The sequence below is a fragment of the Pantherophis guttatus genome, chromosome 3, assembly GCF_059756535.1.
Source record: "Pantherophis guttatus breed Tessera chromosome 3, ASM5975653v1, whole genome shotgun sequence".
Taxonomy (NCBI): Eukaryota; Metazoa; Chordata; class Lepidosauria; order Squamata; family Colubridae; genus Pantherophis; species Pantherophis guttatus.
In genome coordinates this window covers 140093132-140113056 of record NC_142065.1, presented here as the reverse complement: position 1 = coordinate 140113056, position 19925 = coordinate 140093132, and the positions used below count along the sequence as shown (strand labels likewise).

Genomic DNA, 19925 nt, shown 5'->3' with positions numbered 1-19925 from the left:
TACAGAGCTGTCTTAAAGAAGGTTTCTCCTGTGAGTAGGAATGGCAAAATACTAAACTGGATTGAATAAATGAGCCAAGGGAGATGTTGGAATCCCAGTGCAAAGCATTATACCATGAACATGGAGAGGCAGAGTGAAACAGCACAGAAAACAAATCATTAAGGAAGTTATTTTAGGGGAAAAAATTATTCAGTGCTGAGAAAGAGGAAAGGATGAAAAAGAATCCAAAAAAATCCCCTCCTTTAGATGTGTAGGTGTCGATACCATAAAATGTGGTAGAGAGAAACTCAATATTCTGCTATTATATCTTTTAAGAATAAATGTAAAGGGGGACGGGCACTGACAGAGAAGCACTGCCCATTTGTTATGCATTAAAAATGTACAATTACTATTGATAATTTATTTATTTATTTATTTGTTTGTTTATTTATTTATATTTACATTTATATACTGCCCTTCTCCCAAAGGACTCAGGGCGGTGAACAGCCAAAGGTAAAAAACATAGAATACAGAAATTTAAAAGCAATTTAAAATATATTAAACAATTTGGCCGAACAATTAAAATACCCCATTTAAAATTGAAATTAAAATTAAACAATTGGAGAAGTTAGGCCAGCCCGGCTTGTTGAAATAAAAAAGTCTTGAGGGTCCGGCGGAAAGTACGTAAATCCGGAATCGTCCGTATCTCCGGGAGGAGCTTGTTCCAGAGGACAGGTGCTCCCACAGAGAAAGCTCTCCCCCTGGGGGCCACCAGTCGACATTGTTTGACCAACGGCACCCCGAGGAGCCCCTCTCTGTGGGAGCATACTGGCCGGTGGGAGGCTCTCAGTGGCAGAAGGCGGTCTCGTAAATATCCAGGTCCTAAGCCATGGAGCGCTCTAAAGGTGGTCATCAACACCTTGAATCGCACCTGGAGGACCACCGGAAGCCAGTGCAGCTCACGCAGGAGAGGTGTTACATGGGAGCGAATAATAGAAAAATAAGAAACCAACGAGGGAAAAAAATGAACTCTTAGGATAGAATAAAGAAAGGCACTTCATTCACTTCCTGACCACAGCCTGAGCAGAAAATGACTAGAAATCTTTTGATTAGTAAAAAATAATTCAAAGATACTTAAAAGCATTGATAAATGTATTTATTATTGATTTGTTAAATGTATGCTGCCCATTTTATTTAGAAATGATTCTGGGCGACTTACAGTATTAAAATCATAAAAGATGAACATTTCTAAAATAATAACAATGGAAATTAGGATCAAAAACAGAATTATACTTAGAAGAAGGGGAAGGAAGGGGCAGGATGCTCACGGTAGGGGAGGTGGGATTGCCATCCATAAATGCATGAAAGACAATCAGTGGTAAATAGACTGGCACAATCAACATTTCCTAATAAATAGTAAAGATGATAACAATTCACCATGGAATATTTATCTTCTAACATCCCAAGGCGAATCATTTTCACTATTTATTTTAGAAATATCATTTACAAATAATTTAAACAAAGCAGAATGTGCCTATCAGTTCACAAACAAAGCCCTCAAATGGCCCATTTGCTATGCATGGATAACCTGCAATTATTCACAAAATCCAAAGCAGAATTCAAGTCCCTGCTGAACACAATCCATGGATAAAGCAAGGGATACAAAAATGCAATTTGCTCTAGACAAATGTGCAATTTTGGCAATTAAAAGAGACAAAATTGTTGAAGATGGATTACAGCTAATGAATGGGAAGGGCCTAAGCCAATTGGCACCAGAAGAAGAAAATAATGACGATAGATACAAGATTCTCATTCAATACACAAGTGAATAGAGTATTAGCTCTAAATATATACATTCAGAAGTTTGACAACAAAATGAAATGCAGGGAACATAATTAAAGCCATAAACAATTGGGCTGTCCCAATTATTTTCTAGACTGGAGATGCAATTCTTTGGACCCAAGCTGCATTAGACTTGATAGGAAAACAAGAAAATTAATGACTGTGAATTCATGCTTTCCACCAAACGAGATATAGATGGCTCTATTTTCCCAGATATAAAAGAGAGTAAGAATTACTCCAAGTAAAGCAAACAGTGGATGAAGTGAAACATAGCCAGAATGATGAGATCAAGCATAGTAAGGAATTATTTTGGATGGATGTTTGTAAAGAAAAGCTACTGAAAATTGAAAAATGGAAAGAAGATTGCAAAAAGGAAGCCACTGAAAGCTGAAGTTAAACCTCTTCATAGGCATCATAGACATCATTTTGAAGAAATATCAGATAAAAATATGACTTGGCAATGGGTGAGAATTAGAATTCTTAAGAAATTAAAGGAATAACCATGACAGAAAAGGAATAGGCTATGCAATCTCACATCATTATAGCCAAAACTGATCTTAAATAATGACAAATACCATTTGTGTAAGATGAATCTGGAATTGTAGATGACCTCATTAGAGTTGTTAATTTTAAAAATAAGTATAAGCAATGTTATGTTATGGTTGCAAAAATATAGGTTGGAATCAGTGGTGGCTTTCAAAAATATTTACTACGATGTAGGAGTTTGCATACATGCTGGAATTTTCCTAATCTCGAAGGCAAACCTCAGATAAAGAAGGTTACATGCACGTAGACACCAGGAAGTGGCATTAGAAAATAAGACCCTAAATCTGTAAATAAGAGGAGAGGAAGTGGGATGTATATTAGACTTTAACTATAGCTAAACATTATAAGTGCTTAAACAAGCAGTAGTAATGGTTAACCAAAGATCTTATAGTTGCTGGAAGACTTTTGTGAGCCAATGAGATGCTGACAAGTGTTCTGTAGCTGAAAGTAACAAACTATATAATGTCACTATGTAAGGCAGTAAAGACACCACATATATCTTCACCTTTTGTGAGTGTGGTCATTTACAACACTACCGGTTCTGTGGGCGTGGCTTGGTGGGTGTAGCAGGGGAAGGATACTATAAAATCTCCATTCCCACCCCAATCTAGGGGAAAGTTCCTGCAAAATCCTCATTTCCCCCCAATCAGCTGGAATGCAGAGAATAGATGGGGGTGGGGCCAGTCAGAATACCGGTTCTTCGAACTACTCAAAATTTCCGCTACCGGTTCTCCAGAACTGGTCTGCTGAAACCCACCTCTGGTTGGAATGTATGTAAAACATTTGCCTTTATCATTAATAAAAATTGCTGGTACTGCACATTTGAACAGGACAATGAGGAGATCAAGATATTTTATGTGTATGTGTTTTTTAAAAACAAACCAACAGATATTTCAAATGTAACCTGTCAGACATTACCTTTCCTGAAAAATTGTAGTTCATAGAGGTAGCAGTAACAAAAGATAATCACAGTGATCAAATCCAAATGGAAAAAATAGCAATTTGCAAATTAAGCTTGAAAGAAAGTGTCAACTATAATAACCAACCATAATTAGAGCCCTACCAAGTATTGGAAATTTTAAATTTACTGGATTTTATACCATTCTCTTTGCAAAAAAAAAAAAGTTGCTTGGAACTTCCAAACACCTCCATGATTTCTAAGGCTCTTGACTAGAACTACATCATCAAAAAATATCTGTCCCAAAGATTGCAATATTCATAGAATGAATAGATGATGATGATGATGATACAGTGAAAATACATTAAATGGTTTAATAATTTGCTGTTACTTCCAAAATTCATTATCAATCTGCTCTTAGACTTACAGAGAAGTAGTTGTAATAGGCTAGCACTTGAGAATATGTTTTTAAAAATGCTTAATTAAATCTCTACAAAAGAAAAAGGGAAAAAATGAATTAAGGAGGAAAAATAATAAGAGAGAGGAAAGTGCAAAGGAATAGAAAAAAAGAAAAGAAATAGAAAAAGATAGCTTCCAACTTTCTTCTACAGTGATAAATATAAAATACATTAATCTTTTGATCTCATTCAATTCACAATATTTCTGTTATTATAAATATTTCTAATCATCAAATCTCAAAATTAATGTAGAATTTCTTTCAGCTTCTAGCAAAAAGTCCAAAAGTAGAGTTCATATAAAAACAAAGCTATATGAAGTCTTTTCTTTAATCAAGAAGATTATTTTCACCATGTTAGCCGGTTCCATAAACTTCACCATCCATTCTTCAATTGTGGAATCTGTGTAGGACAGAGGTGTCAAACTGGCGGCGCCCACCCCAGCTCTGCAAAGGCGAAAAAGCCATGATACGTCATGTGATGCGATTGAGTTTGACACCCGTAGTGTAGGAGATGACCTTGACAATCTGTAAGTCTTCTGCATATAAAAATTTCACCACAGTTACAGTATATATAAAAACCAAATCCGTGTTTTCTATTCAATTGTTTATCCATCAAATCTAAAACAATAACTTCAGGTTTTAATTGTACCCTTGGTTTAAGAATTGAATAACTCTTACAGAGCCTCCAACGGTGATAAAAGCTGCCAAGACCGTGCTATTTTTCTTTTTGTATTCTTGTTGCTTTTAATTTTAGCAAAAAAATAGAACACTTCATACTGTGTTCCATTCAACAATTTTTGAGTACTTTTCCAAAAATCTCACCCTCACATCTGTTTGCTGCAAATGTGACAAAACAACACAGCTTCCAAAGAGCCATTCATAAAGAAGCAGACTGTTAAAAAAATTGAATAAACAACGTCTGGCTGAAAGCAAAGTCTCATTGAAAGTAGTGCTGTGCACAAATTATTAATAGCTAATAATCAGGTGGTTGCTGATATATTACAGCCCTTGTAACACAATCCTCCCAAAGTTATAAAGTAGAACTTGCTTCTATAGATTTTGTATTATAACACACAGGAATAAATTTTCTGTACTTCTATAGATGAGCACAATTCAAATTGTTTTATCAAACATTCTAATAATTCTAGAATATTTGATAAAATAATTATTACTAGAAGGGGAAGGAATTCCTTTTGGTAATCACCATCTCTACTACAACCAGCAGTTTGCTAAAACATTGTCAGTGTTGGATTTCAGGACCCATTTGAAAGTAAAAGCCATTTGAAATGAAGGCAGGTTCTTGTGCCTAAACAATGCACAAAGCAATCTTTTGTGTATAAACAATGAGCAGGCCAACATTTTTCAGATATGGATATATTTGATATGGTTGTCTCATCCCATCTCAGTGGACATAATCCAGGTGCTGACTATTAAAAATAGCCATCTGGTAGGATCCAATATGTGTGCCTTTCCATCATGACCCCCACTATATGGAACAGCATAATATACCAATAATGGTATGATCCTGACTTTAAAAACCTGGATATTCCTCACAGCATGGAGCCAAGATGTTAAATGACCCCATTTTATGTACTTTACCTATTTGTGGGAGCAGTATTATGGATCTTCAGTACAATTTATATTTAGACTATTGTTTGATGTTCGTTTGATGCTTAGCAAGTAGAAGCTGTATGGGTTTGGATGGAAGTGTAATAGAATGTATGGATGACCTTTGGAAATGAGGAGAAGAGATGCTTCCTAGGAAATAAGAGACAGGAGAGGCAGGAGGCCACAATGGCTTAACAGTCAAAGAAAAAAAATTTGGACCTAAGGATCAAGCAGTTAAAAGTGACAGTGGTAAGTCTGTACTTTCGGACTTGCAAGATTCTGTTAATATAGGCTTACGATAAAGTAGTAGTACATCTAGTTGCACTTACTGTCTGGTTTACCTGGGGATGACCGTGTGTGTGTGTGTGGGGAGGGAACTATCTGCAGTTCAGTTCTAATAAAAGCTGTGGCTGTAGCAGCCACCTGGATCTGGGAATATTCTATCTTCAACCCTCAATTGGTTGTACTTTCCTATTAAGGTGGTGTGCATTTTGGGGGTATTCTTGGACTTGCAGTCCCTACTTTATGAGAGCAAGTGGCAGCTTGGCCAGGAAGGCCTTTGTGATTTTTTTAAATCCTTCCCTAGCTTCCTGGAATCACAAGTGTGAATTAAGTAAACATCTAATTGGTTAAATAAATGTTATCGCTTTATCTCATTGTGAAAGGCAGATCTTCTCAACAGCAAGTAACACACATAACAATTCCTCAAGGTAGGCAATTGCATCATTTGTCAATCTGCTTCATTACCTCCCCCTCACCTCTGTAATTTACCCAAATCTCTAAATTAATTATACCTTTCAAGAACTGTTGGTTAAATCCCACATGCACTTATTAAAAGAAACTTGTTTTCAACAGATGTCCATGAGATCTGAAAAATAATTGATAGTGTACCATTGTATTTTTTGGGGGTGGGGGGAATCCATCAATTTTAATTATATACAGTATATGCAGAGCAAGTGCCAGTTAAACGTTGATGACACAATTCTTGCATGTTTTTCTTAGTAAACATTTTTTAAGGGTTAAAGGTTTTTTAAGAAACATTTTTACCATATGGACAAATATTGTTTTTAAAACTGATAACTTTTTTTCTTTCACTTGCTTCTTCCATTTCTTGCCAACCTTCTCTTGAATTTTGAAAATTAAAAAACACACGCACATATTTTCCTTCTACTTGCTTATTTTCTTGACCATCTTCTCTTAAATTTTAAAAATAAAAGATATTAATGCTATATTTAAAATTTGCCCTGTATTGTGGTTGAAAGATTCTACCAACTGTTCTTTTTTAAAAAAAAAAAAAAATTATATGCCGCCCTTCTCCAGAGACTCAGGGTGGCTTACAAGGCATTAAGCAATAGCCTTCATACTTTTGTATATTTATACAAAGTCAGCTTATTGCCCCCACAACTGGGTCCTCAATTTACCTACCTTAGAAAGGATGGAAGGCTGAGTCAACCTTGAGCCTGGGGAGATTCGAACTTACAGTAATTGCAGACAGCTGGTGTTAATCACAATGCTATTAGTCTGCTGAGCCACCAGGCCCTTCTTAATTGGATTCAATGCATAATGTTGTGCTTGCTTGTTCTTCAGTAAATGGATTACAATTTCAAACAGAGAAGCACCTCAGAGTTCTTTTATAAGAAACTTAACCAGGTCATTAAACAAATAGAACTACAATATGACATCCTGTAGATAATTAAGGATTTGAACTGAAAGATTTCACAGCAAGTGGCAGTTCGTGACTCTGGTTGATTGCCAAAAAAAGCTAAACACTTGTATAACATTATAAAGAAAATTACACATTCTCATCATTTGAGGGAGTCAACTGATCTTTACTCTTAACTGAAAGCCAGGAGAAGACATCAAAATAGATAAAATGCCTATTTGTTCTACTGAACAGATGGTTGAGTTGATAACCATTTTAATTTAATACTCATCTTTTTTTATACATAGTATTCATCACATTTCCATATGGACTTCTCCAGAAATAACATAGAATTTGGACATAGAAAATACTTAAAGTATTATTATAAGGCAATCTTTTGCTGCATGAAAAATGTTTATGTACATTTCTGTTTAGAGAGATTACCTTCCTTGCTCCACTGTATATGAATGTTAGCCTTTCAAGGTTCAGTACTCCAGACAAGAAGCACAACTATGAGTACTAACTCTTTATTGTCAAAATTACAGTAACAATCTTGCAAGTTTGAAAGTATGTGTCCCTCTTTACTTTTACATTCCTTAAAACTAGGTTGGGTTGCTTCTGAAACGCTTCTCATACTTCATCTATTTCTGTGTATTAACTTTTGTGTGATGATTGTCTAGGTTGTGGCTCTTCCTCCTGTGCCTCAAAGTCATCCCCACATACAATTAACACTGAGCCACAATGTCCCAAAGGTGTTTTTTCAGGAGGCAACTGGACTTTCTTGTTTTTTTCTTTTGAAGACATTTCGCTTCTCATCCAAGAAGCTTCTTCAGCTCTGACAGGATAGTGGGGAATGGAAGGATTTATATTCCTTGCAGACAGCTGGTAAATTTGCATCCTTTTAGAGGGTCGTTGAAGCCCTTGGAGATTTATCTCTGTCCTCAGGGTCACCTGAGTAGTACAGGTGAGTAGTACAGAGATAGCACCTGAGTAGTACAGAGGTACTCAGGAGCACCCTGAGGACAGAGATAAATCTCCAAGTGCTTCAATGACCCTCTAAAAGGATGTAAATGACCAAGTGTCTGCAAGGAATATAATCCTTCCATTCCCCACTATCCTGTCAGAGCTGGAGAAGCTTCTTGGATGAGAAGCGAAATGTCTTCAAAAGAAAAAACAAGAAAGTCCAGTTGCCTCCTGAAAAAACCCCTTTGGGACAACCATAACCTGGATGACTGAAAATCTCTACAGACTGAGCCAGAATGATTACAGTAGCTCAACTCAGTTTTATGAATCTCCATTCCAGTTACTACTCACTCTCTATTATTCCACGCAGCAAAAGATATGTTTTTTTTCAGAGTATGGTACATTTCTTCAGAGGTCAGAGTTTCATTGGCACACCTTAGTTTCAAAAGTTTGTCTTCATCAATTTTGCTATCTTTGGCATTTCTCCAGCTGCTGCTGCTTATATCATTAATCTTTTGTAACTTTTTTTTTAAAAAAAATAAATATTATTCTTGAGATCTCCATCTTTCTTGGTATGACACAGCCTTTCTGTGCCTTTTCAGCTGATTCTATTTCTCTCTAGTTCCATGGTTTGACACTTTATGACTTCCTGAAAAAATTCTCACTCCATTCATAGACTAAAATGCTTGGACTGCATTTTAAGTTATAGTAGGAAAAAATAAGTATATACATATTCAATGAATATAAATATAATATTACTGTTGAACAAGTAATAGCTGCAATGCAGCAAGGTTACATGCACAAGAAATATTATACTGAAACACAATGGAAAAATGAATTGTAAGGATGACTGATTCAGTAGAAACTGACCTGTTTCAACACGGATAAAACAATAATTACTTTTATAAGAGACTGGAAACCTTTTACAGATTACTTGCTGAACATGGGGAAAAAGGTGAAATAGTAATTTGTGGATTTGTTGATTGAAAAAGGAGTCGAATAGAGGACAGAAGGAATTACATAATCTAAATAAGAGAGTAGGAATAAATAACTTTATCTGCGATTCCTGCAGATAAAAAGACTGAAGTTGCTTCCTTAATTCTCTTTTTTTAAAAGTGCTTTCTTCACTTTGTTTTTTATCTTTTTCTAACTTTTCTTTATATATTTATGTCTTTAACTTTTACCTACCTAAAAATTTTAAAATTTATATAAATATAAATATACATACACTACATCTAACCGAATAACTATCAGAACTCTAATAGATGCTTAGCAATGGGTTTTTTTCTTTCTCAATATTACACAACTGGAATAACTTATATCATCTTTTCTTTATTTCTAAGTCAATAATTGATTACAGCAACCTCGAGCTGCAGTGCCTGCTACATGTATAACAACTGAAGTTACCAATTACCAAGGGCTTCATTTTTCTCAGAAGGATACTGTGCAGAAAAAAATATGGTTGTCATGTGAACAGGTATGGGTGATTACACTCTATCCTTAGGAAAGACTGTATGCCAATCCTCTTTTTTACTCATTTTCAATCACAACACAGAAAGCGGGACTTATTTTATGCTGCTCTTCTACAGAAATTACCAGGCATTTACAAACCAGTTTGATTAAAGGTAAAGGTTCCCCTCGCACATATGTGCTAGTCGTTCTCAACTCTAGAGAGTGGTGCTCAACTCCATTTCAAAGCCGAAGAGCCAGCACTGTCCAAAGACATATCCATGGTCATGTGACTGGCATGACTAAAAGCCAAAGGTGCATGGAATGCTGTTATCTTCCCACCAAAGGTGGCCCCTATTTTTTTACTTGCATTTTTTATGTGCTTTCAAACTGCTAGGTTGGCAGAAGCTGGGACAACTAACGGGAGCTCACCCCGTTACGCAGCACTAGGGATTCGAACCGCTGAATTGCTGATTTTTCAATCAACAAGCTCACTGACTTAGCCACTGAGCCACCGCATCCCTCTGTTTGATTAGATTTGAATTAAAGATTCAAGTATCATGATCATAGTTACACAAATGATAGAAGTTAGTGTAGATAGCCTTTGATTTACGGCCATTCATTTAACAACTGTTTGAAGTTATGAAAACACTGGAAAAAGTGATTTACAACTAGTCCTCACACTTACAACCATCACAGCTTCCCTGTGGTCAGATGATCAGAGTTCAGACACTTGAATATGGCTTTTATAAAGGACAAACACCATTTGATAAGACACTGTTGAACGCTGATGAAAAATTAATTAAGAAGGTATATAACTTTTTGCTAAATTTAAAAAATGGAGAGAATGAACAAATAAAAGATACAATGGTACAATGGTGAAAAAAACTTTGGCTATAACATAGAATTAGAGAAATGGCAAAATTTATGGGAAAAGAACTATAGATTAACAATGGCTACTTCTTACAAAGAAAACATATAAAATGTTTTAAAAATGGGATTTACCACCTGTGAGGTTAGCTAAAAATGTTTAAAAATATGTCTAGCAAATGTTGGAAATGTAATCAAAAGATGGGCACATTTTATCATATGTGGTGGACTTGTGCTAAAAAAAAATTGGGCAAAAATACATAGAAAAGATAATAGGGAAACATATAGACTTTAAACCTAAGCTGTTTTTATTAGGGATGATATCTGAAAAAATTGATAAAAGTAGTATGTATTTAGTATTACATGTTTTAACAGCAGCGAGGATTATCTTCACATAATATTGGAAAGATGAAGAAACCCCAAGATGAAGAATCACCTCAAGATGAAGAGATAATTAAAAAGATATTAGACTGTGCAGAAATGGACAGACTTACATTGAAAATCAAACAGGAAGAAGTTACAGAATATTATCAAACTTGGAATTTATTTTACCAGTGGTTGGAAAAAAGGGGTGGAAAGTAAGAATGGCATTTGTATTGTTAAGCAAATTAAATACCCAGACAACACGATGTTTATTAAGCACTAAGGAAGGTAATTAATAGAAAATTAATAAAATTTATTTTTCAAAAAAAGAGAATTCAGGTGCTTGTCAACTGGCATGTACTGTATTTATGATCCTTGCAGGGACCTCTAGTTATGTGATGGACATTTGCCAAGGGCTTCCAACAAGCAAAATCAATGGGAAAGTCAGATTTGTTTAATAACCATGTGATTCACTTAGCCGCTGTGATTTCACTTAATGGCTGTGGCAAAAAGGTTGTAAATCAAGGCTGACTCACTTAATGACCACATCGCTTAGCAATGGAAGTTGTGGTCCCAATTGTGTCCATAAATTGAGGACTGTTTGCATGGAGAACCATGCAGATGACCTTGGATAAATTTTGGAGCAGCAACTGGAAATAGAATAATTTGAGGACAGCAAGGAAACATGAGAAAATAATTCATACTAGCTTTGCCTTAACTCTGAAAAAAGAAATGCTGTTATGCTTTTAAGAATCTGTTATTATAACATATATCAATAATGCAGAGTTCCAGATATTCTTGTGGAAAATATTCTTACATATCTGTATCAGATATCACAAAACATATAAATGATTCAGCTGCATCATTTCTATGATCGTGTCCTAGCACACATCATCATGGTTCATAATTTATGAAAGGTCATGATTCAACTTGAGTTCGTGATGCAAAAGCAATTATTCAGACTGTTTAGAAATTCAAGATTTGATATTTTAAAAAATTGTCCCTGAATTAATAATGGGGAAGCAATAAAATGCTTGCAAGCCTTATCTTTTACGGAATAGGATTTTTTTTTAAAAAAAATAGCATGGGTGATAACCTTTTGTTCGATACTAATCCTGCTAAATATCAACTGAATAGCTACAAGTATTTCATTTCAAGAAAAAAAAAATTGCCCCTGAAATAAATCAGGAATCACGGATGAAAGACGGCTAGTAGCTTTCATATCACGCCAAATATTAGATTGCTAATATTGATTTAAAGCAATAGGTAACATAAAATAGTATCTTTCAAAATATTAAAGAAGCAAGCTCTTATCTTGTTATTCTGGTGTGCCAGCCATAACACTGGAAAAGAACTATTGACTTGTCTTCATGGCTTTGTTGTTTTCAAAGCTTTGTAGCCTGCGAGCACTGGGTTTTCTGGGGTTCCAAAAGGGTGGATCATCTGATTGTCAGGTTTAAACATTCTCAAAGGATTTTTATCACTGGCTTCAGTGATCTACTAAGGTGGTCAGGGTCCATTAAATTCAGTCCCCTCTACTTAGGACTCAGAAGAACCACTTTGGGGAGATAGCACTTAGACTTATATATCGCTTCACAATGCTTTACAGCCCTCTCTAAGTGGTTTACAAAGTTAGCATATTGCCCCCAACAATCTGGGTCCTCATTTTACTTACCTTGGAAGGATGGAAAGTCTGAGTCAACCTTCAGCCGGTGAGAATTGAACTGCTTGCAGTCAGCAGCCTGCAATATTGCATTCTAACCACTGCACCACCATGGCGCATGGAATCTCCTGCCTCTGTTCATTGGGTCTAATAGATTAACAGGAGAGTTTGCATAGCTAGTTAGCAATTGGTCCTATCACAGAAGGGATACTCTCGTCACTGGCAGAACTAAGTTATGTTAGGTTTGTTGTTTGCTGGCAATAGTCTTCTTTTAGTTATTTAGCAGAAGCAAGTCAGCCCAGTGAAATAAAATCCCAAAGTGAAAGAAGCAGGCTCAGTAAAAACAAGATTCAAACCCTTAACACTCCTTAGAAGTAAACATCTGAGCCATTATCTATCATCCATTCATTCTATGCTGAGAGATGATCCAATCTCAATTTTGCAGAAAAGATTGGATTCAAGAGCATGTACTAGACTGGTCAGCTTCGAGCTCGTGTTCTCAGTTGAATTGAACTCTGAATTGTAATCAGAAAATCAGTATAGAAATATATAAAGAGAACACAAAATGAAGGCTTGTGACTGGTCACACTAAAGAGGTTGAGAAGTAAGAAAATGAATAATGCCTACACCAATGTTAGCTTTGCCATTTCGAAAAGAGCTTGGACACAGGTTACCTCTTGAGTTCATGACTCTGCTTTGATGACATGATTTCACGGAAGCTTCAGAAATTCAAGGAACTGTTTCAAAGCATTTGTCACCCTAAAAATGATTATATTGAAAGAAAAGAAAAAAAAAAGATCTTGGACTATATAGTGATGGGCGTTGTTGACAATCTGCTGGTCTTTGACAACAATAAAAATTTATTTAATATGTTGATGTTTGATTCTGAAGCAGGTGAGATCTGATCTAGTTTCTGTAGGGTGGGATCTTGATCAGAGCTATGCTTTGGATACTAAATTACTGATCTACATTTTCTTTGCTTGTGTTGGAAGAAATATCCTTCTGGGTTCAGTTCCAAGTGGGGAATAGGACACTGGAAACATGGAGACTGCTTGGAAAGATGTTTTAATGGTGGTCAGGAATCCCATGGCTTGAGTTCCTGAACAGAAAAGGTGATCACATGCTTCAAGATGTTGAGTGAAGAACCGAAGAGAGGAAAGAAAGAGCCCAAGATGCTGAGAGTGCCTGAGTTTATAACCTCTGTTAGGCCCCACTTTAGTGTTTCCTGTTCCTGTATAAGAAATGTATCCTGATTGGTTGTCGAACTCCCAGGTGGTCTAGGGTCTTAGCTAACTTTGTAGGTTGTCTCTCAAGCTTGCTTGAGTCTTGCCATCTGGTGAGTTTCTGTTGCTAGATGGGTCCTATTGTGTTGTAGATGGCCCATTGACAAAGGTGGGGGAGGCAGGAAGCTGCAGGGAGCTGCTTTGTCTTTGATACGTTTCTCCATTTCTCATCCAGGGAAATATAATATTCTGCCTTTTTAATATTTCCTAAAATATTTCATTCTTCTAGGAGAGAGATGGGTACTAACTCCCTACACTTTATAATTCAATTGGTATTTTAAAAAAAAAAGGCTTCCTGATGGATATGTTGATTGGATTTTCTTAGTAGGCTATGTTATGGTTTGCTTTGCCTTGTTATCTGTACCTAGCCTTAATTTAAATTATAGTTTGTTTCAACTTACCCATCTTATCCATCTTGTAATTAAATTGGTTGAATTGGGCAAATAGCTAGGAGCCTAGGAAATAAAAGTCATCTGAAATAATTATTATAAAGCAGAAATATTCTTCTAACAGCACCCTACTACTCCTGCTTTGCTTTTTCATGTAACTTCCCCTAGGACTCAAGTAAGAACTTCCTTGCTTATATAATAAATAGGATGATTAGATGACAAGAGGCTTTTAAAAAGGCTATTAGCAGAAATAAAACTAAGTTTGTTGACTTGCTTAACAAAGTTTCTTCTATAAAAGTAAAAGAGAGGTGGACTGTCAGACCATGGTTGACTCAGGGGTGGGTTCTACTTACCTTTACTACCGGTTCACAACAGGAGCGTGCGTGCATGTGCCAATCATCAATTATGACATCCGGTTGGGTGGGCGGAGCCTCCTGCCGCTTTTACTATCAGTTCTATAGAACCGGACAGAACCGGAAGCAACCACTGGGTTGGCTACAAAATGCTGTTCTTTGGGACATATTGACTAGGATGGATATCTCATGAAAGCGACCTTGAGGATTGAAAAATGTCAGGTGGGGGAGGAAAATCAGTGACCACTAAGGAAGGTCTTCATGAGTTCTAGCTCCTACATGGCTGTTGCTTTGGTTCAAAGGGACTATGGACAATTTCTGGATAGTTTAGTTTAGTTTAGTTTAGTTTATTTGATTTGTATACCGCCCTACTCCCGAAGGACTCAGGGCAGTGAACAGCCAAACAATAAAATACATAAATACAAAAAATTTAAAAAACCAGATAAAATCAAATTAAATCATTTTGGCCTGGACAGATTAAAACACCCCAATAATTTAAAAACAGATTAAAATTTAAATATTAAAAGAGGGAGGAGATTAGGCCAAGCCCGCTTGATGGAATAAAAAGGTCTTCACAGCGCGGCGGAAGGTGCGCAGATCTGGGATCCTCCATATCTCTGGGGGGAGCTCATTCCAGACGGTAGGTGCCCCCACAGAGAAGGTTCTCCCCCTAGGGGCCGCCAGCCGACACTGTTTGGCTGACAGCACCTGGAGGAGTCCCACTCTATGAGAGCGTACTGGCTGGTAGGAGGCTATTGGTGGTAGTATGAGGTCCCGTAGATAACCAGGTCCTAAGCCATGGAGCGCTTTAAAGGTGGTAACCAAAACCTTGAAGCGCACCTGGAAGACCACCGGGAGCCAGTGCAGCTCGCGCAGGAGAGGTGTCACATGGGAGCGCCATGATGTTCCCATTACCACCCACGCGGCCGCACTCTGCGCCAGCTGGAGCCTCCGGGTGCTCCTCAAGGGGAGCCCCATGTAGAGAGCATTACAATAGTCCAGTGAGTCTGAGAATGGCAAGAATGAATAATGTCCACATCATAATCAGAATTATCCAAGAAAACTTTCAACTTATATTTTCTCTGAGGAAAGGAAGTAGTAAAGCTTTAGGTATTCTCAAGTTACAACCATTCACTTCATGAGCATTCAAAGTTACACCAGCAGTGAAGAAAGTAACTTAGGACCAGTTCTCACATGTCCATGGTCCCATGATTAAAATTCAGGCATTCACACATGGCAACCAGCATGTTTATGATCGTTGGCACATTTCAGTGACCTGTGATCACTTCTGCTACTTTCCTCGTTGGCTACCGACAAGCAAAGTCAGTGGGGAAAACCAAAGTCGTTATCGATAATTTAACTACAGTGTTTCATTTAACAACTGCGGTATTAAAGGTTGTAAATTTAAGTGCAACTGACTTAACAACCTGCCTTGCTTAGCAACAGAAATTCTGTTCCCATATATGAGAGTGATAGTAAATCAAGGGCAACTATAGTTGGTTACCAATGATGTTTTTCTTTTAGGAGGATTGACCCTAAAGATAAGAGTATATGGTAAGACTAACAAGAATATTCAGCCATGGCAGTTAAGGACTCAATGACGCCCCCCCCCAAAAAAGTATTCCATTAAGAGAATAGTGGTTGAGTTGGACCATTTAAAAAGCATGATTTTTCCACCTCCTGGAAGTTTCCGGATATATTTGAAAAGGAGAATGTACTTCTCAATTAGCAGGGTCAAAGAAACATTTTATTCAGGATTGCTCTGTCCTACAAAGTAGCATTCTGGTGTCTGAAATAGCAGGCTAGGCCATTTAAGAGATGAAGCTTTCATCGCCAGGTACCATTAAGCTGGGAAAGGCTTGATTGGCTAAATTGTTAGGTTCCCAGCTGATACTAGATGTGCAAAATGATAATTTATTAAAACGGAGGTGGGGAGTTCATGCAACTTTTAGTATTACTTCAGAAATACTGTGCACCTTCCTTTTAAATAGCAGAGAAATGAGATACAATTTATTTTATAATCACCTGGTTGTGGACTTTAAAATGCAGTCCTTGCATTTTATCCATTCAGTTCAAAAAAATCACTCCTTCCTTTGCATTTCTAGACTATATGAGTAGCATATAACTCAGAGAAGGTCTAACAATCAATGCTTGAACATGCCATGAATTTCCAATACTCAGTTCTTAAGGCTCAATAAGACAGTACAAGGGAAAGCTAGTTCTTGCATGTTTTTATGCATTTTATATACCTTATTTTTCAGAGTATAAGATGCACCTTTTTCCCCCCTAAAAGGGGGTGAAAATTTAGGTGCATCTTATACACCGAATGTAGCCCCGCCCACCCACTGGCCCCCACCCTTTGGGCTCTGCCTTGCAGCAGTTACCTCCTTGCAAGCAAACAGCAAGAAAAAAGACCTGGTTTGTGGGGGCAATAAGGACCTGGTTTGTGGGGGCAATAAACTGACTTTGTATAAAATAGAACACCGCTTAGGGGGGGCCAGAAAGCCTTACTAAGCAGGTATATACAAAAGTATGAAGGCTATTGCTTAAAAGCATTGTAAGCCACCCTGAGTCTCTGGAGAAGGGTGGCATATAAATCAAACTAATAAATAATAATAAAAAAACAGCTCCTTTCAGCTTCAGCACAGCCTAATTAGCACAAGATGATTGGATCAGCCTCCAAACTCTCAGCTGATTTGTTCTCAGCTGTTTTTTCCAGGACTCTGCTGCTTGCTGCAAAGAGGTAAATTGCTGGAGCAGATTTCCCCCCCCCTTTGTCTTAATCAAGCTATGCTGAAAACGAAAACAAAAGTAAAGCAGGCTGTTTGCTGTTTGCTGCAACCAGGCAAAATTGCTCAGAGGCAGAAGTAGAGGGAGATTTCTTTTTCTTCTTTTCCTCACCAAAAAAGGTAGGTGCGTCTTATACTCCAGTGCATCTTATAGTCAGAAAAATACGGTAATGTATTTCACCTTCCTTTTAATGATATGTGAGATGAAGTGAGCATTAGTTGTGTGTCACTTATATGAGCAGGGGGAAAATCGGAGGGAGGGAGAGAGGGAGGGAGAGAGAGCGGGGGAGAGAAGAGAGAAAGAGAGGGAGCTGATTAGAAAGTTGAATATCTGGTTCCTTTAATTTTTCCTGACAAGCTACAAAAGATCAACATTGATGGAACCTGCAGAAGTACTGGAACCTGGCCATGAAGAAAGCTGACAAGTTTGAAAATTGCTAAATAGACTATGCAAAGATACAGCAAGATCCAGAGATCCCTTGAATAAATGGTGATATGATATCTAATGACTTCTGCCTATTGTGAATGTGGAGACCTGCAGACTGCCACACACATGTACACTTGCTCCTTGTGCCCTGCCCAATGTATTCTTGAGGACTTTATGACCGCACAACAGAATGGAATGGAAGTTGCACGCTTCTGGACAAACACGGCCTAAATTAGCCTTTTATACATTTTATGTTCTTATGTTTGTACTTAGACCTATGCATACCATTTTAATAATGATGCTTCTGACATGAATAAATAAAGAAATCTTTCCTAGCTAATCAGGTTAGATTGCAGTGAACACTAAGCAAGAACTAGCTTGTTGTCAGGAACTGGGATCAAGCTGACGAAGTCAGCAGAAAATGAACATGTCCAGTTTTGCTCCAATATAAATTGATGCAGAGGGAGAAAAATATAACTCTCCCCTCCGAAGAGCGAAATCTGGGAATAATCAGACTTGGACCCACAATGTGTTTAATACAGGGGTGTGAAAATGGATTTCTTCGAGGGCCGGATCAGCATTGTAGATCTCATCCATGGGCCGGCCGGGGTGGGATGGGGAGATGGGATTGACGCCTCCTGCAGCACCCTGCCATCGAAAACAGGGCACCGGGGGGGGGGGGCTGTGTGAGGTCCCCCCCGTGCCCCATTTTCAGCATGGGCAGCCTTCTGCAGCACTTTACTGGCAAAAAGGGGCATGGTGGGGCCATGTGAGGCCCCTAAAATGCCCCATTTTTGTCCTGGACAGCCTCCTGCAGCACTTTGCTGGCCAGCCAAAACAGGGCATGAAGGGGGGGGGCATGAGGCTCCCCATGCCTCCATGTCCTGTTTTCAGCCTGTACAGCCTCCTGCAGCACTTCGCTGGCCAAAATGGGATTGGGGGGGCTCGGAACATGGGGAGGCTCGCATGGATCTGGCCTGCAGGCCTTGAGTTGGACACCCCTGGTGTAATAGGTATATGTGGAGGTAGCCAGTTATTAGTGGCATATCTCAGAATACTGCAGGCACAGACCACACAAAGTAGGGATTAATTCTCTAAGGGGAACATTCCCATGGCAGAAACATTAAGTATCATTATGGTAGGTGGTGACTGTTCTTTTAAGAAAGGTTAATGAAGTGCAGGATGATGCAGGAATTACATCTGGGAGTCATGTTGATTGCTGGGTATGATTTTTGTTGATGAGAGGTAGACACTCCACTGGGTATGATTTTGGGATGTGGGTTTCAGCAGGTTCTGACCAGTTCTGGAGAACCGGTAGCAGAAATTTTGAATAGTTCAGAGAACCGGTAGTAAAAATTCTGACTGGCCTCGCCCCCATCTATTCTCTGCCTCCCAACTTCCAGCTGATCGGGAGGAAATGGGGATTTTGCAGTATCCTTCCCCCGGAGTGGGGTGGGAATGGAGATTTTACAGTATCCTTCCCCTGCCATGCCCACCAAGCCATGCTACTCCCACCAAGCAACACCCACAGAACCGGTAGTAAACATTTTTGAAATCCACCACTGGATGAGAGGTAGGCACTCCACCATTATAACAGTGCAATAAGATTGGCAAGCAAATATAAGATGATGCAACAAAAGTATTATTGTTGTATTAGGGGGGATTAGGGCAGGTAGATCAGGTAGAGTAAAAATGAAACAAGGTAGACAAGTGATGTATGAGTGTGTGTGCATGTGAGAGGGGAAAAAAAATCACTGAATTGTATAATATATATCATATATCTGAAATGTATTATTTATCAGACATTTATTCCTCCATTAGAGATTCCAGATCTATGCTTTTTTTTCAGACCGCCTTCTAATCAATGCTTTCTTACAACATGTTTCACTGTATCCCATCAATAAATCACGACCTCTTTTCTACTGCGCCACTCTTTTGATCAAAAGCAGTCCATTATGTGCCAGCAACAATCTTAAAATACATCTAATGCGGCAGGGAATCTTTTTATATAGAACTACTCACCTGCGTGAAACAAAAAATCCAGCCGATAATCACGTATATCAGTGATGGTGAACTTTTGGCCATGGCATGTTAAAAATTCAGAAAATATCTAATCTGACTTGGCTGGTGTTGTAGACAACACACTCCCAGAACCAAAAAGATAACAAGTGGGAGGTGAGTTGGGCTGAGAGAGCATGACTGGCCCAAAGTCACCCAGCTGGCTTTCATAGCTAAGGCGGAACTTAACTCAGGATCTCCTGCTTTCTAGTCTGCTGCCTTAACCATTAGACCAAACTGAATGGTAACTAACCAAGGAGACAAGCAACGTAGAAATAAGGAGAAATTTCCTAACGGTGAGAGCAATCAACCAATGGAACAGCTTGCCTTCAGAAGCTGTGGATGC

The 19925-nt window shown here is 38.0% G+C and overlaps 2 long non-coding RNA genes across 2 annotated transcripts; one reads left to right on the top strand and one right to left on the bottom strand.

Annotated features, from left to right (window-relative positions):
• Positions 1 to 1119: 1119 nt before the first annotated feature.
• On the bottom strand, positions 1120 to 11267 carry LOC117662524 (uncharacterized). Its single transcript, XR_004590459.3, has 3 exons — positions 11154 to 11267; positions 6125 to 6198; positions 1120 to 4258 (listed from the first exon to the last, which is right to left on the bottom strand). It is a non-coding gene; the product is annotated as an uncharacterized LOC117662524 (long non-coding RNA).
• A 3160-nt stretch (positions 11268 to 14427) lies between these two features.
• On the top strand, positions 14428 to 17861 carry LOC117662523 (uncharacterized). The gene is made up of 2 exons (XR_004590458.3): positions 14428 to 14527; positions 17453 to 17861. It is a non-coding gene; the product is annotated as an uncharacterized LOC117662523 (long non-coding RNA).
• Positions 17862 to 19925: the final 2064 nt, after the last annotated feature.